We start from the raw sequence: 25,312 nt of genomic DNA on the forward strand, positions 1-25,312 counted from the left end.
TATGTACAATGATAATGGAATTTCAATTTATTGTAGCTCAATAAGATAACGTCACTCTTTTATTTAGCAGTTATGTTGGGCCACATATCTCTGCAACCACAGGTACAATCTAAAGGTGTTACACTGCCATTTGTTCAGCAGAAGTATGTCAGAAATGGATGTCTTACTGACTGGAAGCTGTTGTCAAATACACATTATGCTACCCACATTGCAGTAGATCAGATATCAGAAGAGTTCTCAAACTCTAATGGCTGTTAAAGAAATGTGCTTGTCATGTTTAACATACAGAAAAGCAATCATAATATCAAAGAGTAGCAATTCTTTCCAAGGTCAGTGGACCTTTACCTCATAGTTTTTCTTTTTTCTGTATTTTTGTAGTGTTGAAGGTAATAAAGATGAATATTTCTGAGAGTCAGGTTGAGATTGAGTTTTTATCACACCGTTACTAGTTGTTTGTATACCCTTCCCACAATGTAACGACAGGTCTTGTATGGCACAACTGGGCATTTAATTAATATATCTTTATCTTTTTATATATATATATATATATATATATATATATATATATATATATATATATATATATATATATATATATATATATATAGATATATATGTATATATATAGATATGTATATATCTATATGTATATATCTTTAGTACTATATAACAAAGTGCTAAAACATTAAAACATGGTGGTGTAATTACAGGGAAGAATATATCTTAATTATGATAGATGTACATGTTGTTTGGGACACTTAGGCTGGGTTTCATTAAGCCGCGCCGTGGGATATCGCACTCCAATCAATGGCAATTAACGCTGGATAGTGATGCGATCCACCACATGGAAGCTTAGTGAATCATGACCATTTTACATTGTTCACTTCCCTGAGCTGGAGATGTACCATTCATAAATTGAGCAGAACTCTCCTCCAGCACTAGGAAGTAGCTTCATACTGTAGCACATTGTGCCTTAGAGGTAAATTTACTAAGCAACATCAGTAGTTTTATTTTGTCAAATAGGGGACTTTGGGGAAGTTATTTATCAAGTTCTCCCTTCTCCAAAACTGCCCTAAACATTGTCACAAATCATTACCTGATTTCATTCTTTCCCATTTTGTTTAGAAACTGGATTCAGTGTTTTTGGATTGTTTTATCAAAGAATTGGGTAAATGCATCATACGGCATATAGGCATCCCAGGCATAGATAGATAAAGTAGTACATTAAATCAGCCTTTATTTACTCTTTTAGGCCAGGTAAACAAGGGCAAATAATGTGACATTACACATGTGTTACCTAAATGGGTAACAGGCGTTATTTTTCTTGAATTTAATGGGCATCTAAAAAGCTAATGATGTGCCATAATAGCGTCCGTCACCAAAACAGCATTGTAGCAATGTACAGTTAGGTCCAGAAATAATTGGACACTGACACAATTTTCATAATTTTGGCTCTGTACGCCACCACAATGGATTTGAAATGAAATAACCGAGATGCAATACAAGTGCAGACTTTCAGCTTTAATTCAAGGGGTTAAACAAAAATATTGTATGAAACGTTTAGGAATTGCAACCATTTTCATACACAGTCCCCTTATTTCAGGGGCTCAAATGTAATTGGACAAATTAACACAATCATAAATAAAATGTTCCTTTTTAATACTTTGTCGAGAATCCTTTGCAGGCAATGACTGCTTGAAGTCTGGAGCGCATGGACATCACCAAATGCTGGGTTTCCTCCTTTGTGTTGCTTTGCCAGGCCTTTACTGCAGCTGTCTTCAGTTGTTGTTTGTTCGTGGGTCTTTCTGCCTTAAGTTTTGTCTTCAGTATGTGAAATGCATGCTAGATCGTGTTGAGATCAGGTGATTGACTCAGACATTGCAGAATATTCCACTTCTTTGCCTTAAAAAACTCCTGGGTTGCTTTCGCAGTATGTTTTGGGTCATTGTCCATCTGTAAAGTGAAGCGCCGTCCAATCAACTTTGCTGAATTTGGCTGAATCTGAGCAGACAATATATCCCTATACACTTCAGAATTCATCCAGCTGCTTTTTTCTTCTGTCACATCATCAATAAACACTAGTGACCCAGTGCCATTGTAAGCCATGCATGCCCATGCCATCACACTGCCTCCACCGTGTTATACAGATGATGTGGTATGCTTTGGATCATGAGCCATTCCAAGCCTTCTCCATACTTTTTTCCCCCCATCATTCTGGTACAGGTTGATCTTGGTTTCATCTATCCAAAGAATGCTGTTCCAGAACTGGGCTGGTTTTTTTTTATATATTGTTTGGTAAAGTCTAATCGAGCCTTTCTATTCTTGAGGCTTATGAATGGTTTGCACCTTGTGGTGAACACTCTATATTTGCTCTTGTGAAGTCTTCTCTTTATGGTAGACTTGGATAATGATATGTGTGGAAATTGAAGGGGAGCGCAACTTTTTCAGTGGTGAATATGTGAAAATAAAAATGGATACAATAGTGCAACACAGTCTCTTAAAAAATATCTCCAAATCAGTAGATTTCTATAGATTCAGAACTCACATTCTTACGGAAATAAACAGGCATGTAACCCCAAACTTGGGTAGGTGGTGGATAGTGTGGTATATTAGTGTGGATCTTCTCTTCCTCTGTATCTCAGGATTCTTGGGTGTAGTGGGATATCCCTCAGAATGGTATAATGGCAGCCGTATAGATAGGAGAAAACGGAAAGCCAAACATGGTGTGTACCATAAAAAACAACTTTTAATCTATTAAAAACCTTATAGGTGTATGCTTATATTGATAAAAGGTATACTGGACACATAAGAAAAGCGAACTCGGCCTCCCAATTCTCACCCCCGCTGCTCGAGTCTCCTGTTGCATCACTTCCGGTTACCGGCGTTTCATTTCCGGTATCACGGCGCGGGTGGAATCACCGAATGGAGGGGACCTCTGGTGCAGATCAGCACAGGTGAGTGGTAACAGCAGGGCGCTTCTGACTCAACGCGTTTTGCTGTTGTCTCTTCGTCAGGAGTCAATGATTGGCTTCTCATCTCTCCAATTCTTATAGCCGTCCTCTCATTCTCATTGGCCCGTGGATGAACCTATCAGTGCCGTGATTGGTCCCTACTGGACCAATAGGAGCGGTGTATTACCGGAGTACATTACAACATTCTACTATTTACTGCTACTCGGCACAATTCTAAAAGCTTTCTATCATAAGGCGGAATGGTTTATCCCCTACCTCTGATCTAATACTACAAACAAATACATATTGTTAATATGATGTGGCCAACATCTCACATCATCCAAAAAGGGAATCGTAATCGTCATTAACCTATACTTACAATATACACTGGCGACACACTTTATTCGAGCTTGGCTAGTCCCACGAATTCAGGTATACCCGGGTGTATTGAGGTTTGTGACTGTTTTCTGCCCGAGTGCATTGAGTTATTTTCCAAGCAGGGATTGAAGCATTTTATTCCCGCTGGCTGCAATACTGCACAGTATATATATATATATACTGCATTACAATTCATGAATTTATGCCATCTGGTAGACACGCGAAGCATTGCAGCCTATTAAATCCTAATCATTATCATTTAACAGATCAGCCGCCCATCAGCCAGGCATGAACCCAGGCTGGGAAGGCAAATGCAACGGGGCTTGTCAGAGGTGAGGAGTGGCGCATTCTAGGTATCTGCCAGGTACATACCGGGTATTTGCTCGAATAAAGTGTGTCGGTGCAGTACATTAGCCATATATCCAGTGTCCATAAATGGACATTGTATCATACATAAGTATACACTATGAACCTAATAATTATAGGTCCAAGTACCTCATATTATATTTTTTGCGGAAATAGAGAGAAATGAATGGAAAAAAGGAGAAAGGAGAAAAACAGGATTAGATATACAAATATATCATAACAACAATATGCATTAAAAATCATTATAGTTAGCCCATTAAAAACCATAATGATGGGCTGGAAAACTGTCTACCATATTTGAATATGAAACTTATAGGGTTATAGTAAGAGTGAATGGGTCATAGGAATGCGGCAATATCTAGATCGATATCCATGCCTTCAGGGCTCATTGTTCTCATTTTGTGTATCCAGAATGTCTCCCTTTGTGATAGGAGTGATATTCTGTTGCCGCCTCTCCAGTGAGCTTTCACTCTTTCTATTCCTCTGAACGTCAGACATTTTGGTCTGGAATCAACTCCAGACCTTTTACCTGCTTAATTGATGATGAAATAACAATGGAATAGCCCACACCTGTCCATGAAACAGCTTTTGAGTTAATTGTCTAATTACCTTTGGTCCCTTGAAAAAGAGGGGGCTACCTAAAGAGATGTAATTCCTATACTCTTCCTCCAATTTGGATGTGAATACCCTCAAATTAAATCTGATAGAATGCAATTTAAGCACACATTCATTATTTAACTGTAACTTGAATTTATTTTGGTACACATACGAAATAACAAAACTTGTATCAGTGTCCAATTATTATCAGTGTCCAATTATTTCTGGATCTAACTGTATGCAGTTGTGGGTATGTTAATAGCGCTGTGACATGATAACCAATACAATACACATGCACATTGGGAAAAATCTAACATGCGTTCAAATTAAGGCACATGCGTTCCAGCCGTCTAACGCTTGTGCATTACCTAAACGTAACACGCAAGCCGACGTTAAAATTCAAATAAATATACAATATATAATGTTCAAAGACATTATGGAACTACAGAAAATGCAGAGAAGAGCAATCAAATTAATAAAGGGGATGAATAATCTGATTTATGAGGAGAGGCTAGCCATTTAGATTTGTTTACATTAGAAAAGAGGCATCTAAAAGGGGATATGTTAACTATATATAAATATATTCGGGTACAATACAAGGAGCTTTCAAAAGAACTATTCATATCAAAGGCAGCACAAACGACAAAGGGTCATCCCTTAAATTTGGAGGAAAGGAGATTTCACCAGCAACAAAGGAAAGGGTTCTTTACAGTATGGGCAGTTACAATGTTGAATTCATTACCCATGGAGACTGTGATGACGGATACATTAGGTAGCTTCATAAAAAGGCTGGATTTCTTTTTAGAAAGGAAAGATATACAGGGGTATACCAAATAAGTAAACATGAGAAGGATGTTGATCCAAGGAGTAATCGGATTGCCAACATTTGGCATTATGGGATTATTTTTCCCTAATGAAATATCAGATGATGTTTCACTGAGGTTTTTGTTTGCCTTCCTCTTGATCAATATACTGTAAATACAAATATAGGATACGTATCTGTCATCTAAATTTAGCATAAGTTGAACTTGATGGACGTATGTCTTTTTCAACCTCATCTACTATGTAACTACAGTTATAGAATGTAACAATAAAAAAGGGAAGGTTGCAAGCCATATTTCCCTGAACTTAAAGGTGTGAACATGGCACAGGAGGCTTCAATCTCTGTTGTTGCTGCTGCTGCTGCTGCTAGAAGAAGGAGCATTCAATTAACCAACCCTAAATTGGAGATCCTCATCAATAGCGTCACAGAGAATCCTAAATTGTTAGGGGGACTGTGCCCCAAAATGAGCACAGCTGAGAAGACCAGAATTTAGAACAAAATTAATGCCCAGGGCAATACAGTTCGAACTGTTGATGTGATCAAGGAGAGATAGACATACCCCAAACGCAAATTGAAGAAAAAGCTTTCAGATCATGCTGCTCAGGCACGCGCACAGGATCAAGTTGGTAAGTAAAAACAGACAACTTATATCATACAGTGTGTATCAATGTAATGTACTGTATATTACATTGTAATTCCTGCAGCTCCACTTCCAGCTCCCTCATCTGCTGCACTTCCAGCTCCTTCACCTGCTGCACTTCCAGCTCCCTCACCTGTTGCCCTTCCAGCTCCTACCACTCCTGCAGCTCCACTTCCAGCTCCTTCACCTGCTGCACTTCCAGCTCCTGTAATTCCTGCAGCTCCACTTCCAGCTCCCTCATCTGCTGCACTTCCAGCTCCTTCACCTGCTGCACTTCCAGCTCCCTCACCTGTTGCCCTTCCAGCTCCTATCACTCCTGCAGCTCCACTTCCAGCTCCTTCACCTGCTGCACTTCCAGCTCCTGTAATTCCTGCAGCTCCACTTCCAGATACTGCAATATTTGCAGCTCAACTTCCAGCTCCCTCACCTGCTGCACTTCCAGCTCCTTACCTGCATGACTTCCAGTTCCTGTAAATCCTGCAGCTCCACTTCCACCTACTTTAATTCTTGCTGCTCCACTTCCAGCTCCTTCACCTGCTGCACTTTTAGCCCCTTGACCTGATGTACCTCCAGCTCCTTCACCTGCACAATTTCCAGCTTCTTCACCTGCACCACTTCCAGCTTCTTCACCTGCTCCACTTCCAGCTCCTGTAATTCCTGCAGCTCCACTCCCAGATCCTTCACCTGCTGCACTTCTAGCTCCTTCACCTGCTTCACTTCCAGTTCCTGTAATTCCTGCAGCTCCACTTCCAAATCCTTCAGGTTTTCCACTTCCAGCTCCTTCACCTGCTGCACTTCCAGCTCCTGTAATTCCTGCAGCTCGATTTTCAGCTCCTTCACCTGCTTCACTTCTAGCTCCTGTAATACCTGCAGCTCTGATTTCCAGCTCCTGTAATTCCTGCAGCTCTACTTCCAGCTCCTTCACCTGCTGCATTTCCAGCTCCTTCACCTGCTATCCAAACTTTAAGTGACAAAAGGCTCTCCAACGCTGAATCCCTTCAATATATTGATATATGCAATGAGCAGATGAACAGGATAGGAAAAGGGGATAGACAGACTGATATATGTAGTAAAGTCCCAAGATGGACTGATGATCCCTGAAGGGTAAGATGTGTGGCTTGAAAAAACCACAATCAAACCCTCATTGGGATGGTTCCTGGACTCACAATAAGTATTCTCAGAAAATAAAGAAAAATACTCACAAATGCCCCTTAGTCAAATGTCCTGATAGGCATGCAGCCCGGTGAGGAGATGCTGGTCTAGAAGGACAAAAGGAAATACTGGCGCACAGCCAAGAGTGGGTCCCAAACAATGTAGTGTTAAAAAATCTTCTTTATTAATCCATCTAAAAAAGTGGAGGTGAACACCCTCCTACGCGTTTCATGTTAAAAAACACACTTTATCACGCGTAGGAGGGTGTTCACCTCCACTTTTTTAGATGGATTAATAAAGAAGATTTTTTAACACTACATTGTTTGGGACCCACTCTTGACTGTGCACCAGTATTTTCTTTTGTCTTTCACCTGCTGCACTTCCAGATCCTGTAATATTTGCAGCTCTAGATCCAGCTCCTTCATCTGCTGCACTTTCATCTAATTCACCTGCTGCCATTCCAGATCCTTCAGCTTTTCAAATTCCAGCTCCTTCACCTGTGCAGCATTTCGAAATCCTTCACCTGCTCCACTTCCAGTTATTTTGACTACTTTAATTTCAACTCTTTCAACTGCTCCTTCAACAGCTCCTTCAGCTGTTGTCCCTCCATCAGCTTGTGAAGCTGAACTCTCTATAGAGCAATATGATGAGGTCTGTGATGAACCCATCGACAGTGTCGCAAATATCATAAAGAACAGGACACTGTTGATGGGTCCATCATGAGTTTGTTCAGTGGTGGATATTTGTAGCACCACACTGTAGGGACTAGTTAGTGGGATATCAGTCAGCCTAGATATTAGTGGCAATACACTCCATTGCAAGACTGCAGATGTGTCAGGTAACGAGCTTCAGTCATTTTAGTCAGATTCACCTGTACATTCCTTGTAATCTCTCCACATCTATCAGATGAGTAATTCTGGGACTTCATCAGATGCATCTCTTCATGTGTTTCTGACCGTTATATTATTCAGAATATATATGTGACTGACACAGCACTTTCCATTGAAATAGTTATAAGTGCCATACCAAAATAATATATAAGGGCATCACTTTATACCTGCCTTTGTAAATATAGGCAATTCACACACATAACGGCTAGTTTTGGTGTGATCTATTTATCGTAATATTCTTTCCATTCGCTAACATTAATGGAGTTTAATGGATCTGAGATGTTATGCTAACGGTTCATTAGTATTTCATTTGCAGATGAGTAACCTTAACGTTCGTAGAAATTTATCGAAACGCGATTTCAGTGGTATACTTAGGTTATCATTTATTCTCTTTAGTGGAGAGGTGTTAGGGTTATCTGAACGATAACTAGGTTAACATTATGATAAATAGCCTAATGGAGCTTTTTAGATCAGGTCCTTAGATGTTAGAGCATGAGGTGGGAAATGAAAAACTATATGAAAATATGGAAAAGCAAATAAATTATGTATGTTTGTACAGTATGTATGTATATCTTTATTTTTTGTATAGTGCCATTAATGTACATAGCGCTTCACAGCTTTAATACATGTGACATAATAATTTAAATAACAAATAATACACATAACACATAATGGGAAGAAGTGCTTCAGACATAAATGTAATATTTAGGTAAAGGAGTTGCTGCCCCGAAGAGCTTGCATTGTAATTGGTAAGTGGGAAGAACATACAGAGACAGTAGGAAGGTGTTCTGGTAAATGAGTCTGCAAGGGGCCAAGGACGATGTATGAGGTGCATAGAATCAGCCACAGAGCTATTCTTATGCTTTATTAAGGAGGTGGGTTTTAAGATGGATCTTAAAGATGGATAGAAAGGGTGCTAGTCAGATATTGAGGGGAAGTGCATTCCAGAGGTGAGGGGCAGTTCATGAGAAAGCTTTAAGGCGGGAGAGGGCTTTAGACACAAAAGGGGTAGAGAGAAGACATTCTTGAGCAGAACGTAAGAGTTGGAATGGTGTATAGCGAGAAATTAGGGCTGAGATGTAAGGAGTGGCAGAAAAGTGTACAGCCATTAAAGTGAGGAGGAGAATTGAGTGTGGGATACAGGATTTGATAGGAAGCCAGGAGAAGGATTTCAGCAGGGAAGACGCTGAGACAGATTTAGGAAAGAGTAGACTGATTCTGGCAGCAGCATTTAGGATAGATTGTAGAGGAGACAGGTGAGAGGCAGGAAGGCCAGACAAAATGAGGTTTACAGTAGTTGAGATGGGAGAGAATGAGGGCCTGTGTCAGAGTTTTAGCAGTAGAGCAACAGAGGAAAAGGCGTATCTTTTTAATATTGCGGAGAAAAAATTACAGTTTTTTGCTACCTTCGAAATGTGAGCAGAGAATTTGAGAGAATGCGTGTAACCACTAGGCAGAGTGCTTGTGCTACTGGGTGAATGATAGTCCTTCCAACAGTAATGTAGAAGGCCAGCTTTGGGTGGAAATATGAGGTGCTTCGTTTTTGACATGTTAAGTTTAAGTCGGCAGAGGGCTATCCAGGATGATATTGCGGAGAGACATTCAGAAACTTTGGTCTGTACAGCAGGTGTAAGGTCAGGGGTTGAAATGTAAATTTGAGTGTCATCAGCATAGAGGTGATATTTGAAACCAAGAGATGTGATTAGGTCATTTAGAGAGAGTGTGTAAAGATAACAGAGAAGTGGTCCCAGAACGAAGCCCTGGGGTACACCCAGAGAGGTCGATAGAGGAGGAGGAGGTGTTAGCAAAAGAGACACTGAAAGTACGATGAGAGAAGTAAGAGGAGAACCAGGATAGAGCTGTGTTATGGATACCGAGAGTATGTAGAATGTGAAGGAGAAGAGGGTGGTCCACAGTATCAAATGCTGAAGAGAGGTCGATTAATATGAGCAGAGTGTAATGACCTTTGTCTTTGGCAGCATGGAGGTCATTAGTTATTTTAGTTATGGCTGTTTCAGTGGAGTGAGCAGTGCAGAAGACAGATTGTAGAGGGTCTAGGAGAGGATAGGTGGTGATTAAATGGAGCATGCGAGAGAATACAAGGCGTTCAATGAGTTTAGAGGCAAAAGGCAGGAGGAAGACAGGACAATAGTTAGAACAACAGGTAGGGTCAAGCTTGCTGTTTTTGAGTAATGGTATCTGTAGCATGTTTGAAGGAAGAGGGAAAGGTACCAGAGTAGAGGGATGAGTTAAAAATGTGTGTGAGCGTAGGGATTAGAGCAGGAGCAAGATGTTTGCGATGATAGGAGGGAATGCGGTCAAGAGGCCAAGTGGTAGATGGAGAAGAGGAGATTAGCAACAATATATCCTCATCTGTGACAGCGGAAAAAGAGTCAAGGAAGTAGGAGGAGAGTTAGGAAGAGGTGTAGGATTTGAGGATACAGAGGGGATGTCCCGACATATGGATTCCACCTTTTACTTGAAATTGTCTGCAAAGTCCTGAGGTGAGATGGGGGAAGAAAAACAGCAGCAGAGGGTGTCTGAGTAGTGAGTCAAAGACAGAGAAGAGTCTGCATGGGTTAGATTAGTGTGTATTGATTAGTGATGAAAAGTAGGTTTCTTTAGCATGGCAGAGGCAGGTTTGAAACAGGATAACATAAATTTGTAGTGAAGGAAGTCTTAAAGAGTGTGAGATTTCGTTCAGAGGAGTTCAGAGGAACGAGTGCAAGAACGCAGCATGCATGTGTGGCAATTTATCTAGGGTCTGAGGTTAGAAGGGCGAGAATGGCAGAGAGAAAGAGGGGCATGTAGATCAAGAGAGGAGGAAAGGGCAAAATTGTACTTCCTGAACAGGTTGTCAGGGTCTGGAGCAGAGCTGAGAGATGAGAGGGAGAAGCGCAAAGTGGAATTAACAGCGGGTAAGTTAATAGAGTGCAGGTCTCGGCAGAAACATGGGATACATGGAGGTGGAGAAGGGGAGAAGTGAGAGGGAGTAAATTGATGAGAGAGGAAAGGGGGAAATGAGAAATCGGAGAAAAGTTTTTAGTGAAAACCAGGTCTAGGTAGTTGCCATGCTTGTGGGTGCTGGTTGCAGTCCACTGTTGAAAGTCAAAAAAATAGGTTAGAGAGAAAAAGCGGGAAGCCCAAGGGAGAGAGGCATCATCAATATGGCAGTTGAAGTCCCCAAGGAGAAGAACAGGGGTGTCAGAGAACAGAAAGAAGGAGAGCCTGGTGGACGATAGTGACGGGAGAGGAGAAAAAGCTGGACAATGTGAGCCTCAAATGAGGTAAAAGAAAGAGAGGGAGGAATAGGAAGATAGAGGCAGATAGAGGAGAGGAGGAGCCCCACGCCTTCACCCCTGCAGGAACTTGTTGGAAAGGGAGTGAGCATTCCAACGGTCACAGGAGAAAGGGAGAGAGGAGGGAGGTTGACAGGGGATGGCTATGAGACTAGAGTGGTTGACACCAGAAGGAGTAGAAGCTGCATGGGGGAGGTGAGGATGAGAGCATGAAGAAATAAGGCAGGGACCATGATTGGGAGAGTTATCCCCAGCAGCAAGGTGGAGAAGTATGGAAAGAAAGAGAATGTGTGAGGATGATTTGTAGGGGTGTGTTTTTGTGCAGGGTGTATAGCATTTTAGTGTCAGAGGGCGCAGGTAGTAAAGGAGTTCATGTGAACAGAGAAGTGGCGAAGGAATGAGAGATATATAAATAAAGTTAGAGACATAATGAGGCTGATAGAAAGAAATGTGTATTTTCAAAAGAAGTGAGGTCAGAGCAAAAATAAATTGTAGAGGCGGCATGGCAGCAATAGCTTAGTGTTGAGATGTGCTGTCTAGGATAGAAAATTACTTATTTTCCAGCGTAGTTCGAATTCAGTATCCAGGACCAGTCGGTGTTCTGTTGTCCACTTGTTCCACTAATGTTGAACTCCCTGTTAAATCCACACTGCTTGCCACTTTTTAAAAAAATGGCCACTTTAAAGATGGGCTTTTTTACATGTAGGATGCTTCCCCTGTAATGTAGAAGTTTAGGAAAGGTAACAGTATTACAAGTGAGGGAGAAGATGGGCGCTGCACAACCCATCATAAATTCTGGCTATCGTTTGCAAGAGGAAATGAATAATCATTTGCTTTCAGTTCCTTTAACTAACTCAGTCGTCTAAGTTTATGTTTTGGTCTTATGATTGCACATTTTACAGGCATTTTTGTCTTATTAAAACATTATGCTTGTTATTTCATTTGCTGAGCGAATATATTTACATACTTAGCAATATTGCTAATAGATTTTCTATTGTATAGTTGCTTCCTTCAACCTATTGTTAGCAAATATTTCCCATTGATTTTATTACAATAGTCAGAATGTAATAGAACATGTAGTTGCTCTTTTTGTACATGGATATTGCATTTTAGCAAAAAACTAATTAGTATATCTGAAATATGGGGCTAATATAATTTGTAAGAAGCAGTTTACTTGAAATTCATCCAATTCCATTGCATCTAAAATGTCATTAAACTATTTAGATTTTTATTTAATAAAATGACCGGGCTTAATAAGATTAAGATAGTAGTTTGCATAGCATAGGGACTGAACCAAAATGTGTTTCCTTTTCTACAGTATGTAACTAAATAAAGTATTTCCAATAAACACTTTTTGTTCCTGGAATGAAAGATAACAAATCTGAATTTATTATTGCAGAACATAAATAAACATTTCTAAAACATAAGGCTGACGGGGCTTTTTAAATAGAATTAAAGGAACTCATAAGTTAACCTAGAACATATCTGTAAACACTAATTTACAGTTGTCGTTTAATAAATGATGAGTGATTCGGATCACACATTAGTTGTTTTGACTTTTATTGAAACTTAATTAAAACTTGCTACTTCTACATAAATACGTTTTGAGATATTTTGGAAGGTAACACACTGCAATTTGTTCAACTTGCTCAGTAGGTGGTTGGCAAAAACATGATTACTTTTTTTAGATTTAATGGCGAAGAGGCAGAATCTGTGTTGGTAAAATAAACCCATTGGTTGATAACCAGACTGCTGCTCTAGTGTTCACAATTCTGAAAGTAATGTTATTTGCTGCTTGCACGTACAGTAGTATAAGTTATGTTTATTTTTCTACTGATAACTAACTATAGGGTAACATTTTAGAACATTTAAAAACCAAGCTTTCATAGGCCCAGAACCCCAAAGCTCCGTTAAGTCACCGAACCTAACTTAACGTCACATTAAAAGTAACCGTGTATCTTCAAAATACAATAACAACATAAAGCCATGTTTTCTGCCGTAAAGGTCATAGCAGTAGCGTTAGCGGATGCTAGTAATAATGACATGCAAATACCATGCAAATAAGGCATTACCATAATATTGCATATCCACTAAAGTCAGTTAAGATTAATAGGGCTTTTGCAGTGTCTGGGTGGCTCTTACGGTTAGGCAGAATTAAAATAACATTGTTTTATTGCCCCTCTTTATTTTCCTCTTTCTTTCTCCAAAATCACTATTTCGGGATCTAGATCGGAGTAACGCAGACTGGCATAGCGTCACGTTATTGAAAGATAACCCAATGTAATGCTACAATAACAAGTCATTTAGCCCATGCAAATGAGATTCAGTTCCGATGTTGTTTTTGCATATAATTAGCTTTATGAATACCATGCTAACTGAGGTAACTTGATGTCCGTTTCTCTTTTAGGTAATGTCAATGTATTCATTAAATAGGGATTCCCAAGAGTTTGAACAAGAAATGGCTGCGAACTTATAAAAAAAACATGTTGGCATCAAAATGACATCTACTTGAAACAGATTTAGCCTATAATCAGCAATTGAAATGTGATGGTGCCAGGGGGTGCAGGGTTTTACTACAGTACTTTTAATTTGTAACCCCCAGAATACTACTACTGTTTCTATTGACAAACTTGCGGTTCCACTTTCTTTTTAACAAAAAGTGCCCACTAAACATAAGTACAATAGCACAATTGTTAGAACTTATATAATACTTTTGCTTTTGTGAAAGTCAAATTACAGCATTATATCACTGAATAATTGCTTTTTCTTCCCAAACTATATAAGAATATTTTCCTAATACTTTTTCAAACTCACAAATACCACACCAACAAACTCCTATACAAAATACAGTATTTCCAATAAAATGCTTATCAATAAAGAGTGATGGATGGGTTACCATACATTAGAGAATGTCCTATCGTCCAGTCCCCATGTACTATCTAATACATTGGCTAATTGGGATAATGAAACTTTCATATGGAAACACAAAGGCCTAGATTTAGTAATTGGTGCTAACATTGAGCATATCATCAGTTGAGTAATGTTTAAAATGTGGTAAGGTGCAGCACTATTTAAGAAATCTAGGGCAAGATTTGTTTTGTATGGTGTTATGTTGTAAAGTGAATGCTTTAGAAAATGCAATAATGTATTGAGTGAAGCACAGCAGAACACTGTATAGAACAAATGATAGCATGGGTAAATAAACTTAAAAGTGGAAGTACCATATAGCCTTCAGTATCAATCAAATGCACCTTTAGAATGACAATAAAAATATCTGTGGCCACTCGATTATCGTATTTGATAAGCTCTAATAATGGTCTGCTTTAATATTATATTTGTAAGTTAATTGCTTGGGGATAGCTTTAATACATTTCTCTGCAATTCATCGCTGGGTCCGCTGGCACTGATAAGGCTATAGATCTACATGATGAGGAGTATTCATCAACATTTGAGTATAATAAGTACATCCAAGCAAGAATGAATTATGATGGTAGAACCTTATGTGGGTGGCATGGAATCAATATTCTTGAAATGATAATAGCTCAAATCTGTCCAAGAGAGCTAGGAATTGCACTTAATTTAAAAGCCAGTCAAAAAACAGAAAAAGAAATCAAGTTTGAGCGATTTATCCTTATTACTCCTTATCAAACTTGTTAGTTGATTTCTAATTAAAATGAGCATATAATGAAATTCAGATATACAAGAAAAAGTTCAATTGCAGATCAAACAAAAAAAAAAAAAGATATTTTGAGTAGGTATTTATTGGGAACAGTAGATTGCAAATTTGATTGGGAAAAAAATCATTCATATCAATCAGCTATCTATTTTTATTTTATTTTAACTCTCTGTGGGTTAGGTGCCAGTATGCAGCACAAATAGATGTAGTTTTGCAAATTCAGATAGGGTGTTACCTGTGATGTAAATAAAAAGTTCTTCCCAACTACAGTATTGTTTAGACAAAAATATTGAGCAAGGTTTAGACACTCAGATTTCTATTTTGTACACAATAATACTACAGGAGAGAAGTTGATTTAATCACAGGGCTTTAAAGTGAAGGGGCCTGCTTTGTGTCCCAGTGTTAGCATCTTGTATTCCTGGACAACACATCTTGACCCATAAATACCAAGTAGTCTTTTGCCATAAGATGTCAGAGCGCAAATAATTCCCAAAAGAGTATAAAAGGAAGAAAAGAAAAAATATGTAGTGCGGACGTATAAAATACTGAATATCAATTAATTGTGTTGATTATTACTGCTCACGTGATGTGAGATGTTTTCAAACGTTTGGGACTCCCAGACATGAATGGGAATGATGTACTGGCTTCATCCAACCAGAAATCAAAGTACTCCCATAGTGTGAAATAGGAAAAAGACAGAAAAAAAAAATAGTGCAATACTGTTCACAAAATAAAAAAATATAAAATGGGTGGTAGAGATCAACTCACACTCTCACCACTCTTTGAACACATTTAGACCCCAATGGAGGAGGAGTAGGACCGTAGGAGAGGAGGACCGCAGGAGTGGAGTAGGGTGGTGACAGAGGAGCATGGCAGCGGGAGAAGAGGATGGAGGGCAGCAAAGGACTTGGCTGGCGGGAGTGAAGCTGGGTGGCAGAGGAGGACGGTTGGGGAGACGCGCACTGCAGCAGTGGCAGACACCGGAAGTCAATGAAGGCTTCTGGGTCGGACTGGTGGGTTGCGCTCCTCCCCGCCCATCGTCCTCTGCTGCCCTGCTTCGCTCCCGCTGTACAACTCCTCTGCTGTCCTCCGTCCTCTTCTCCCTCACCATCCTCCTCATCCATTGCTCCCACGGTCCTCCGTGTCCCCCTTAAAATATCTTGTGCTCAGCCCCAGTTTGCGCATCGCTAGTCTACACTAATGGAGTACCTTGATTTCCGTTTGCAAGAAGTCAGTACATCATTCCCATTCAATACTGGGTGCCCCAAACGTTTGAAAACATCTCACATCATGTGAGTGGTAATACACAACACATGTAAACCATATTGAGAATTTAACATGTCTTCACTATATTTTTTTTCTTTTCTTCATTTTATACCCAATTGGGAACTATTTGCGCTCTGATGTCCTCTGCAAACTGCTCCAAGGGAAATTGGAGAATCTCTATCTACGAAAAGCATTTATTCCTTTTTCAACGTATTTCCTTAGGGATCAGTAGTAATCGAGGAACCCAAAAAAGAAATAACTTTATTAGATCATACCTGCAATCCTGACTTGCATGGGAGGGTAAGCAACTGTCTCTTTCATGTTTGCTGGTAGGTGCATGAACTACAGCAGGGGTTGCAAACTCGGGGGCGCAAGATTTTTCAGCGGGGGCATGGCGGTTGCAGAGGCCCCTCGCTCTTCCCCCAAGGCATTTAAATTAATGCTGGGGGATCGCGTGCGGCCTCTGCAATGTCCCTTACCTTGTCTTTGGTGATGCGTCACCATAGCAATGGGGTGCCAAATGATGCCGTTGTGTCACGTAATGTGACGTGACCCCATGGTGTCATTTGACGCTGAAGGCAAGGTAATGATGGGGATGCGAGCAGGGTGGGAGAGCAGGCAGAGGGGCCCATCAGGGAAAGTTTGCGCACCCCTGACATGCAGGACTCTCTAACTGTTTGTGTACATGCCATTTATTTCTCGTCCCGGTCATGAAGTTCCCGTTATAATATATATATATATATAAAATCAAAAAATAAATAGATGATACCGTTCTGTGGCTAACGAAATGCTTTTATTTGTTCACAAATAAAAGCATTTCGTTAGCCACAGAACGGTATCATCTATTTATTTTTTAATTATTGAAGCTCGGCTAACATGGTACTGATATATACTGATATATAGATATATATCTCTCTCTCTCCCTCTCTCTCTCTCTCTCTCTCTCTCTCTCTCTCTCTCTCTCTCTCTCTCTCTCTCTCTCTCTCGCTATATATATATATATATATATATATATATATATATATATATATATATATAAAATCTACTATATATTTCTGAAAGCATTGTATGTATGTATGTTTCACTGTGTTCCCTGTCCCTAGCGGCAATCTCATTGGTCCCTTGGCCCGCCCGCCCCTGCACACCTCTCATTGGCCTCACACACTCACACCACCCCCTTGGCCCGCCCCCCACACCTCTCATTGGCCTGAGTCGGAGTGACGGGCCAAAGGTCCAAAAAAAAAAACACACACACACCTCTCTCTCTGTCCTCTCCCCCCCATCACACTCACCTCCTCCCCTCCCTGGTGCTCCACTCACCTCCCCGCCTCCCCTCCGCTCCACTCACCTCCCTCCCGCTCCACTCCCTCCCGCTCCACTCACCTCCCTCCCGCTCCACTCACCTCCCTCTCCACCCACCTCCCTCCCGCTGCACTCCCACTCCACTCACCACCCTCTCCACTCACCTCCCTCCTGCTCCACTCCCTCCTGCTCCACTCCCTCCCGCTCCACTCACCTCCCGCTCCACTCACCTCCCTCCCGCTCCACTCCCTCCCGCTCCACTCACCTCCCGCTCCACTCACCTCCCGCTCCACTCACCTCCCTCCCAGGCGCGGGGACAGGCAGTGGGCAGGGCAGCCTGCTGCTGCCACGCGGCACCTAAGATGGCGGCGGACGGAAGGACCCCCTTCCTCAATTGCGGACTAAGTAACATGGCGGTGGCCGGAAAGAGAGGTCCCGCTCCACTCACCTCCCTCCCGCTCCACTCCCTCCTGCTCCACTCATCTCCGGCTCCACTCACCTCCCGCTCCACTCACCTCCATCCCGCTCCACTCCCTCCCGCTCCACTCACCTCCCTCCCCGGCGCGGGGACAGGCAGTGGGCAGGGCAGCCTGCCGCTGCCACGTGGCACCTAAGATGGCGGCGGACGGAAGGACCCCCTTCCTCCCTCGCGGACTAAGTAACATGGCGGTGGCCGGAAGGAAAGGTGACGTGTGTGTGTGTGTCACTGTGTGTGTGTGACACTGTGTGACACTGTGTGTGTGTGTGTGTGACACTGTGTGTGACACTTTGTGTGTGTGTGTTACACTGTGTGTGTGTGTGTGTGTGTGTGGGACACAGTGTGTGTGCCCCCCCCTCCTGTCCACTCTCCTCCCCCTCCTGTCCACTGTCACCCCCCTCCTGTCCAATGTCACCCCCTCCTGTCCACTGTCACCCCCCTCCTGTCCACTCTCCACCCATCTCCACTCTCCCTCCTCTCCTGTCCACTCTCCTCCCCCTCCTGTCCACTGTCACCCCCCTCCTGTCCACTGTCACCCCCCTCCTGCCCACTCTCTCCCCCCCCTCCTGTCCACTCTCCTCCCCCTCCTGTCCACTGTCCCCCCCCTCCTGTCCACTGTCCCCCCCCTCCTGTCCACTGTCCCCCCCTCCTGTCCACTGTCCCCCCTCCTGTACACTGTCCCACCCTCCTGTCCACTGTCCCCCCCTCCTGTCAACTGTCCCCCTCCCCCCCTCATGTCCACTGCCCCCCCCCTCCTGTCCACTACCCCCCTCCTGTCCACTGTCCCCATCCCCTCCTGTCCACTGTCCCCATCCCCTCCTGTCCACTGTCCCCGTCCCTCCCCTCCACCTGTCCACTGTCCCTCCCCCCACCTTTTGCTAGCGGCAAATTTAACTCACGGGCAACGCCGGGTCTCTCAGCTAGTATATCTATATAAATCAAGAGACTATTTACAGTGCCCTTCCTAGAGCTTCTAATATGGCTTACTTATTTACCTTTTATTCCCTACGGTTTGTATAATTCTTCTGCTTTGTATTTGTATAATAAAAATGTTTAATCACCGCATTTCACTGGTTTTACACTATATGAATTTATTGAAGTTATTATTTGCGCTTGATCACTTTTTGTTCTGCCATAAGACACCTTCCGGAACTAGAGGACACCTTCCAGCACACTGACTTGAATTGGTTGTAAGGTATCTTCTAGCAGAACAGTGCTTACTAAATAGAATAATACAGTACCAGAAGTCAGGGCAGGATTCATTGGAGGTTATTCATTAAGATACTGTAGTGACCGATTGCCAATATGATACTATAATGAATAACTGATCCTTAGTAGCACTGCGTTAGAACAAAAGGTACATATTTTGTTTTGTTTGGATTACATAACAATCAAAATTAGAAATTCGTTTTATGATGAACAAAAAAATGAGATTGTGGTAGGAAGTTGTCTGTAAATAAGAATTACTGGAGCAATATTCTTTATTTCTTTATATGCAAACCTATGTCTGGAAACCATAAAGTTACTTCAGCTTGCTATTTTATTACATTTCCTATACTAATCACAATCTGGATTCGCTTTTCTTGACGTTTTCTCTGAGACATCCATAAGAGACAGTTCAGTAGTATCATTATACATGGGTAAGAGAAGTCATAGTTTTGAACAAATTGCTTATTTTCTGTAAATATGTCTCGTACTTAAGTAAATGAAACAGTTCTAAACCTTCACGAGTTCCATATTGTTACTGTGATGTTACCATATGTTTTATACAATTCCATCAGCATCAATTTATTGTGTAAAGTTATTTTCTGAATTTCAGTGAAGTCTGCCTTCCTTGAGCAGCTATTGGCATTGTGTAAGGATTTGTGGTTCTTGTGGGACACATTGTTTACATGTAATACTGTTTACATTTGATATTTTAGCTAAAGATGGGCACTTCCACTGGTGTCTCTGGTTCTAAAATGTTTTGCATGCTCGTTTCCCTTGAACTCGACTGATTTTAATTTTCTTTTCAATTTGTAAAAAAAATCTGGAAAAAATCTATATTTTCGGCGTAGTTCATAAGCAAGTAAAGTAAAATAAAGTATAACTGTGTCATGGGAGAGGGGGGTTGGCCCGGTATTAAAGGGGTTACACCCCATTTGGCCACCCCCTGCTCTCACTTGGGAAGCAAGGGGTTAACTGGACTGCGGTCCAGTAATGTGTTTTTACCCTGCTTCAGAATCCAAACGTATATGTCCTTGTAAATGTGTATTGTTCTCATCCCAGTGTTTGCACCAACACATACACTGGGGTTGATGCGGGAGGGAATGAGGTTGATGTTAATTCAGTGGTTATAGCCCTTTGTTCCCTTTTCCCGCCTTTTCAGGCTCCATTTTGCAGCCTCCCATAGGTCGCCATTGCAGCTCCATGCATTCCAATAGCGGATCTGGCAGTTTTGGGCCTGTTTCCAGCGAAGACCAGCAGGTGGCATCCGAGAGGAGGAGCGGCGGTTTCCCATTGTAAGTCAATGGGGCCATTGACTTCAATGGGGATTCCTTGACGCCGACCTCCAGGAACGGGTTGGCAGCCATCCAAACCGCAGACCGCAAGAGTGGATACAATGTGTTTAAAAAGAGCTTTTATCACTGAGGTCAAGTTCACCTACAATTGGCGTGGGAACCTTAGGTTCTAGGGCACCCAGAAATAAAATTCTTGTTGCCCCTAACCCCTAGGAACTCCCACATACGACCACCACCGGGTCCGAGAATGAGGGACCCCCGTAAAGGGTCGAGCTCAGCAAGAGGGTCGCGCCATTGACTCTAATGGCGGAGCAAAAGTCCCATTGAATCCAGTGGCGGTGCTCGCCCATGCATTTCCTATGGCGGCGCCGGCCATTGATTCCAATGGGGGAAAAGCCGCGTGGCGTTAAAACGGCTAAGTCCAAAACGGTAAAATGTGTAAGTCCATATATCCAGTTCTGTGAGGACCAGAGGGCTGGGATTTGGGTCGCATGTAGTCACTGCTCCGGCATGACTGCATGGCCATTTCCAGCCCTCTCTGAACAACCAGACGGAGTATGGGCAAATGTAAAGAATTGTGGTTTTCCTATAGACTTCAATGGCGGAGTTGCTCCATTGAAAGTCTATAGCGGCGGAGCCCATAGACTTCAATGGCGGAGTTGCCCCATTGAAAGCCTATGGCGGCAAAGCCCATTGACTTCAACGGCGGAGTTGCTCCATTGGAAGCCTATAGCGGCGGAGCCCATTGATTTCAATGGGAAAAGAGTGAAAAGCAGATTCATTTTAAAGCGGAGAATTCTGTGTTAAAGTAATAAGTTTTAAACTGCATTTGTGTATCTCCGGTTCTGGGGGTCGCAGAGAGCTGAAACTTGGCCACCATGGAGAGTCATCTCCGGCATGAGGGACTGGCAAGTGTCAGCCCACTGGGCCCAGCACAACGGATTAATTTAATATGTAAAGGTATTAAAGTATGAATTGTATTTTGGGTCTGGTATAAAAACTCAGAGCCCATATGTTATGGTAATGCTCAGGATGGAAGACAAATGGTCGATCATAAACTCCTGATCAAAGACTCCCCCACCCTGCTTGTGTATGCAAACACAGAGGAATGCAGGACATGGGTACTTGATATTAAGTGTTGTGCTTCACACCTTGGACAAAGTGTATCCTGGCAAAGTCAGACTTGAAGACGCCAGTCTTGTGGGAGGTGGGCTGAGGAAATAAGCCCCCTCTTTAGAATATTACCCAGCCAGTGGGCAGGTATTACGGTGCCCCTCAGGTGAGGTGGCAAGGAGAGATTGGGTGCAGGTAATTGTTCTCCAATGGCCTGCACTCAATAATAAAGTATAGGATTTGAATTACATATAAACCAGTGTCCATCCTATACTCTGTGGTCTTCGTGTCTTTGTGTATTTTCGTGATTGCTGCATGAATTGCTAATCGTGTAACCTGATTACTTCATCATTCCAACCCTAAGTAAGTGTATATTTTGCCTGTTATTTGTATATCTTGTGTGTTCCCCTTCTTTAAGGAATAAACAGTTTTTATTATATCTAAGTCGTGTTCAATTCAACCCAGAGATATATTTTGGTGTGTATTATTATACCCTGTCACAAGTTACCGTGACAAACTGGTTGTACTGAAAATAAAGAAAAGATGGAAATGTATCCCCCACACCCCTCCCCACCTATATTTTTTTTTGTACCCCCTCCCCCCACCCTAAAAATAACTTGTGTAAAAAGAACAATAAAATACAAGTTAAAGAAAAATTAATCTGAACTGTGAGCAAACCTTTTTCAATTTCTATCTTTTCACAAAAGTTTGTGAATTTTCATTCTCAAACTCAAGCGATCTATACAAAAAAGAGACACAGCGCACAACGCTCATAGTGCATTACAAAATATTATTGACATGAATAACAAATGGTGAGTAATGTGCGTACATCAAATAAATTAATATCAAGCAGTTTCGGGATATTTTACCCAACGCCGTCGGAGACCAGGATGTAAGTCTTTGCAGGGGTGATACTGCTGTCCTCGATGGTGCAGGGTCCTATTGAAATGTGTGCACAACCTCTGCTTGATCTTGCTCCCCTGAGCACAGGCAGGCTGGGAGCTGCTGATTCCTGCAGTGTTTCAGCAGGGCAGTTTTAGACATCAGCTGTGCGCCAACACTCTCCTCCGTGTGAATCACTTCCTGGATCGTGACGTCACCGCAGGGATTCGGCGCCGCTCAGCAACAGTCAAATCGCGCAGTAGGGTGCCAGTATGGGGCTAGAGCACTAGTACAAGCTTGTCCTACGCGTTTCGAAACGGAACGTTTCTTCTTCAGGTCCCTGAAGAAGAAACGTTCCGTTTCTAAACGCGTAGGACAAGCTTGTACTAGTGCTCTAGCCCCATACTGGCACCCTACTGCGCGATTTAACTGTTGCTGAGCGGCGCCGAATCCCTGCGGTGACGTCACGATCCAGGAAGTGATTCACACGGAGGAGAGTGTTGGCGCACAGCTGATGTCTAAAACTGCCCTGCTGAAACACTGCAGGAATCAGCAGCTCCCAGCCTGCCTGTGCTCAGGGGAGCAAGATCAAGCAGAGGTTGTGCACACATTTCAATAGGACCCTGCACCATCGAGGACAGCAGTATCACCCCTGCAAAGACTTACATCCTGGTCTCCGGAGGCGTTGGGTAAAATATCCCGAAACTGCTTGATATTAATTTATTTGATGTACGCACATTACTCACCATTTATTATTCATGTCAATAATATTTTGTAATGCACTATGAGCGTTGTGCGCTGTGTCTCTTTTTTGTATCCATTTGTTAGTTCCAGGGGGTTTCTGAGCCCCCCCATCTTCCATCACAGCTGCAGACGCTCAATTTTAGGTTAAGTTATTTATTTCATATATTCTCACTTATCACGTCACGTTTAAAATTAGATTGCGCACTATTCCCCTTTTTTCTATTCAAGGGATCTATGTATCAGGACAATTTTAGGGCAAAACAGGGACATTTTTACCCTTATGTTTCAAAGCATTTTGCTCCAATTTTGCCCTGTCTGCCTTAGCTTGTTCAATGGGAAGTGTAAGGGCTGTTATATAGTGCCGGGCGCGCGCTTCTAGAGGTGTATTAAATTACTATAGCGTCTGAAGTTTAGAAGAATTGCACGTGCTAGTATGGTAACAATAAATATCTTCTTTAAAAGTTTTAAGAACATGATGCATAGAAATCTTTGTGAAAGATCCCATGATATTTGCACTTGATATTACAGTACATTTAATGGTCTATCAAAGTGAACAATTTGCTTCCATGTCAAATATACAATATGCCATAAAGCTGGACTTGAAAATATGTTGGTTCCTTTCATTTGAATGGAGCGAAACTTTACTACATCACTTTAAAGCAGCTTCACGACCTATTGAATAGAAGCCTATGATTTTATTTTTTTTTTAAATGTGCATTTTTATATTTTAATATTTTAATTAAAGGTGCAAATGAGTCCCTAACCAATGTTTTGCTAAAAATATATTTTGAAAGAATAGCCAGTTGCAAGTAAAGTATCACCTTATTGTTTTACCCCCAAATCTGACATAAACAATTTTAGTTTGAAGTATACTGTAGCTACTGCCTCATGGAGGATCTGTGGTTGTTATTCCCTGCCCCAGAATCCTCTGCTCACCTGACTGTATATTGACTCTCAATTACAAGCAAGGACAGGGACATCATCAGACTCGAATTTTAGATTGAACTGTCATGTTATTCTAATAATATAGATACTAGATTGGTTGTCCTGAGGCAGCAGGTATTTTCAGAGGGACTCTAATGAAGAAACTTCTTCCATTGCAGGTTAAATATACAGTATGTTCCCAGTTTTATACATATGTGACTAAAAGACGTACTGTAGGAAGCCGAGTGCATGAACATTTTTTTGTGGCTTAGCATTCATTACCTCCATATTATTGAATAAATGTAAATTGTTTCTGCATGGGATCATGGCAGAATTTTTTTTATTTTTTATTTTCTGGACTGTCCTATGGATATACTCTGTTAATATTTTCTATACAGATTAGAGTAGTTTTGTATCAAAGTTGCTGCGGACTGCTTGGGTTCTTTCTTCTAAATACGACCCTAAATACAGTGCTTTCCTGCTGCTGGAGAATGCAGAATTCTGTGGGTTCCTCTGGAAGTGAAGTTAGTCTGGCTACATCTGTAGGTTTTAGTACTGGCTTTGGTCCTATTCTTTAGTCAGGTAGTAGGGATGGACAAAACTATCAAAATCCGTTCCCAGGACTTTTGCTAAAATCCACATGCAGATTGCATTCTTAAAAGTCCGGATGGATTCATTTGAACCAACCGTCATTGAATACAATCTGGATGGATTCTTGGGGGGGAGAGGGGGGGAGGGGGGAGCCAGTTGTATATATATCCCCTCAAATGTACCTCCAAATAAATTAGGGAGACATACCTGTGCTGAAAAAGGAGCTCACCAGAGGTACCTGAATGGGAAATATGCTAATGGTTGTGCAAATTATATTTACATACTGTAAGTTCCCTCCCACACTTCCCAAAAGGATTGCCATACCCACTATATAGAGTTGAGGCACCAACCTAATAACTGGAATGGTGTCAGATCCAGCAGGACTGAAACCCACAACCACTGCCTTTCTAGGCCACAGCTCTAGCAGTGTTAGTTTTTATTTAAATGTAATGTATTTTATTTTGTCGTTCTTTTTAATTTTTAGGTTGCCCATTCATTGCCATGGTGGCAGATCCATGCCCATATTGTAGGTATAGCTTACCACTGTGACAATCAATGGATATAGGGGGAGGGTGCCCCGGGGAGGGTGGTTAGGCCTCCTAGGTGGGTAGTGGGTAGCGGTAGGGGGGTTAACCCCTTAAATACTATAGTGGTTAATAACCGCTAAGGTGATTAAGAGGTTACAGGCCAGTAGTTAGTAAAATAATAAAACTGTCAGTTGCCCAGAGGGGAAAGGGTA

At 41.8% G+C, this 25,312-nt stretch overlaps 1 long non-coding RNA gene across 1 annotated transcript in view; it reads left to right on the top strand.

The window, feature by feature from the left end:
• Positions 1–411, top strand: part of LOC142464886 (uncharacterized) — a 2,464-nt gene extending 2,053 nt beyond the window's left edge. Inside the window, exon 2 of the long non-coding RNA XR_012787749.1 lies at positions 1–411. This exon is cut by the window's left edge and continues 1,029 nt beyond it. This is a non-coding gene — a long non-coding RNA (uncharacterized LOC142464886).
• The last annotated feature ends 24,901 nt before the right edge of the window (positions 412–25,312 follow it).

The sequence above is a fragment of the Ascaphus truei genome, chromosome 1, assembly GCF_040206685.1.
Source record: "Ascaphus truei isolate aAscTru1 chromosome 1, aAscTru1.hap1, whole genome shotgun sequence".
Taxonomy (NCBI): Eukaryota; Metazoa; Chordata; class Amphibia; order Anura; family Ascaphidae; genus Ascaphus; species Ascaphus truei.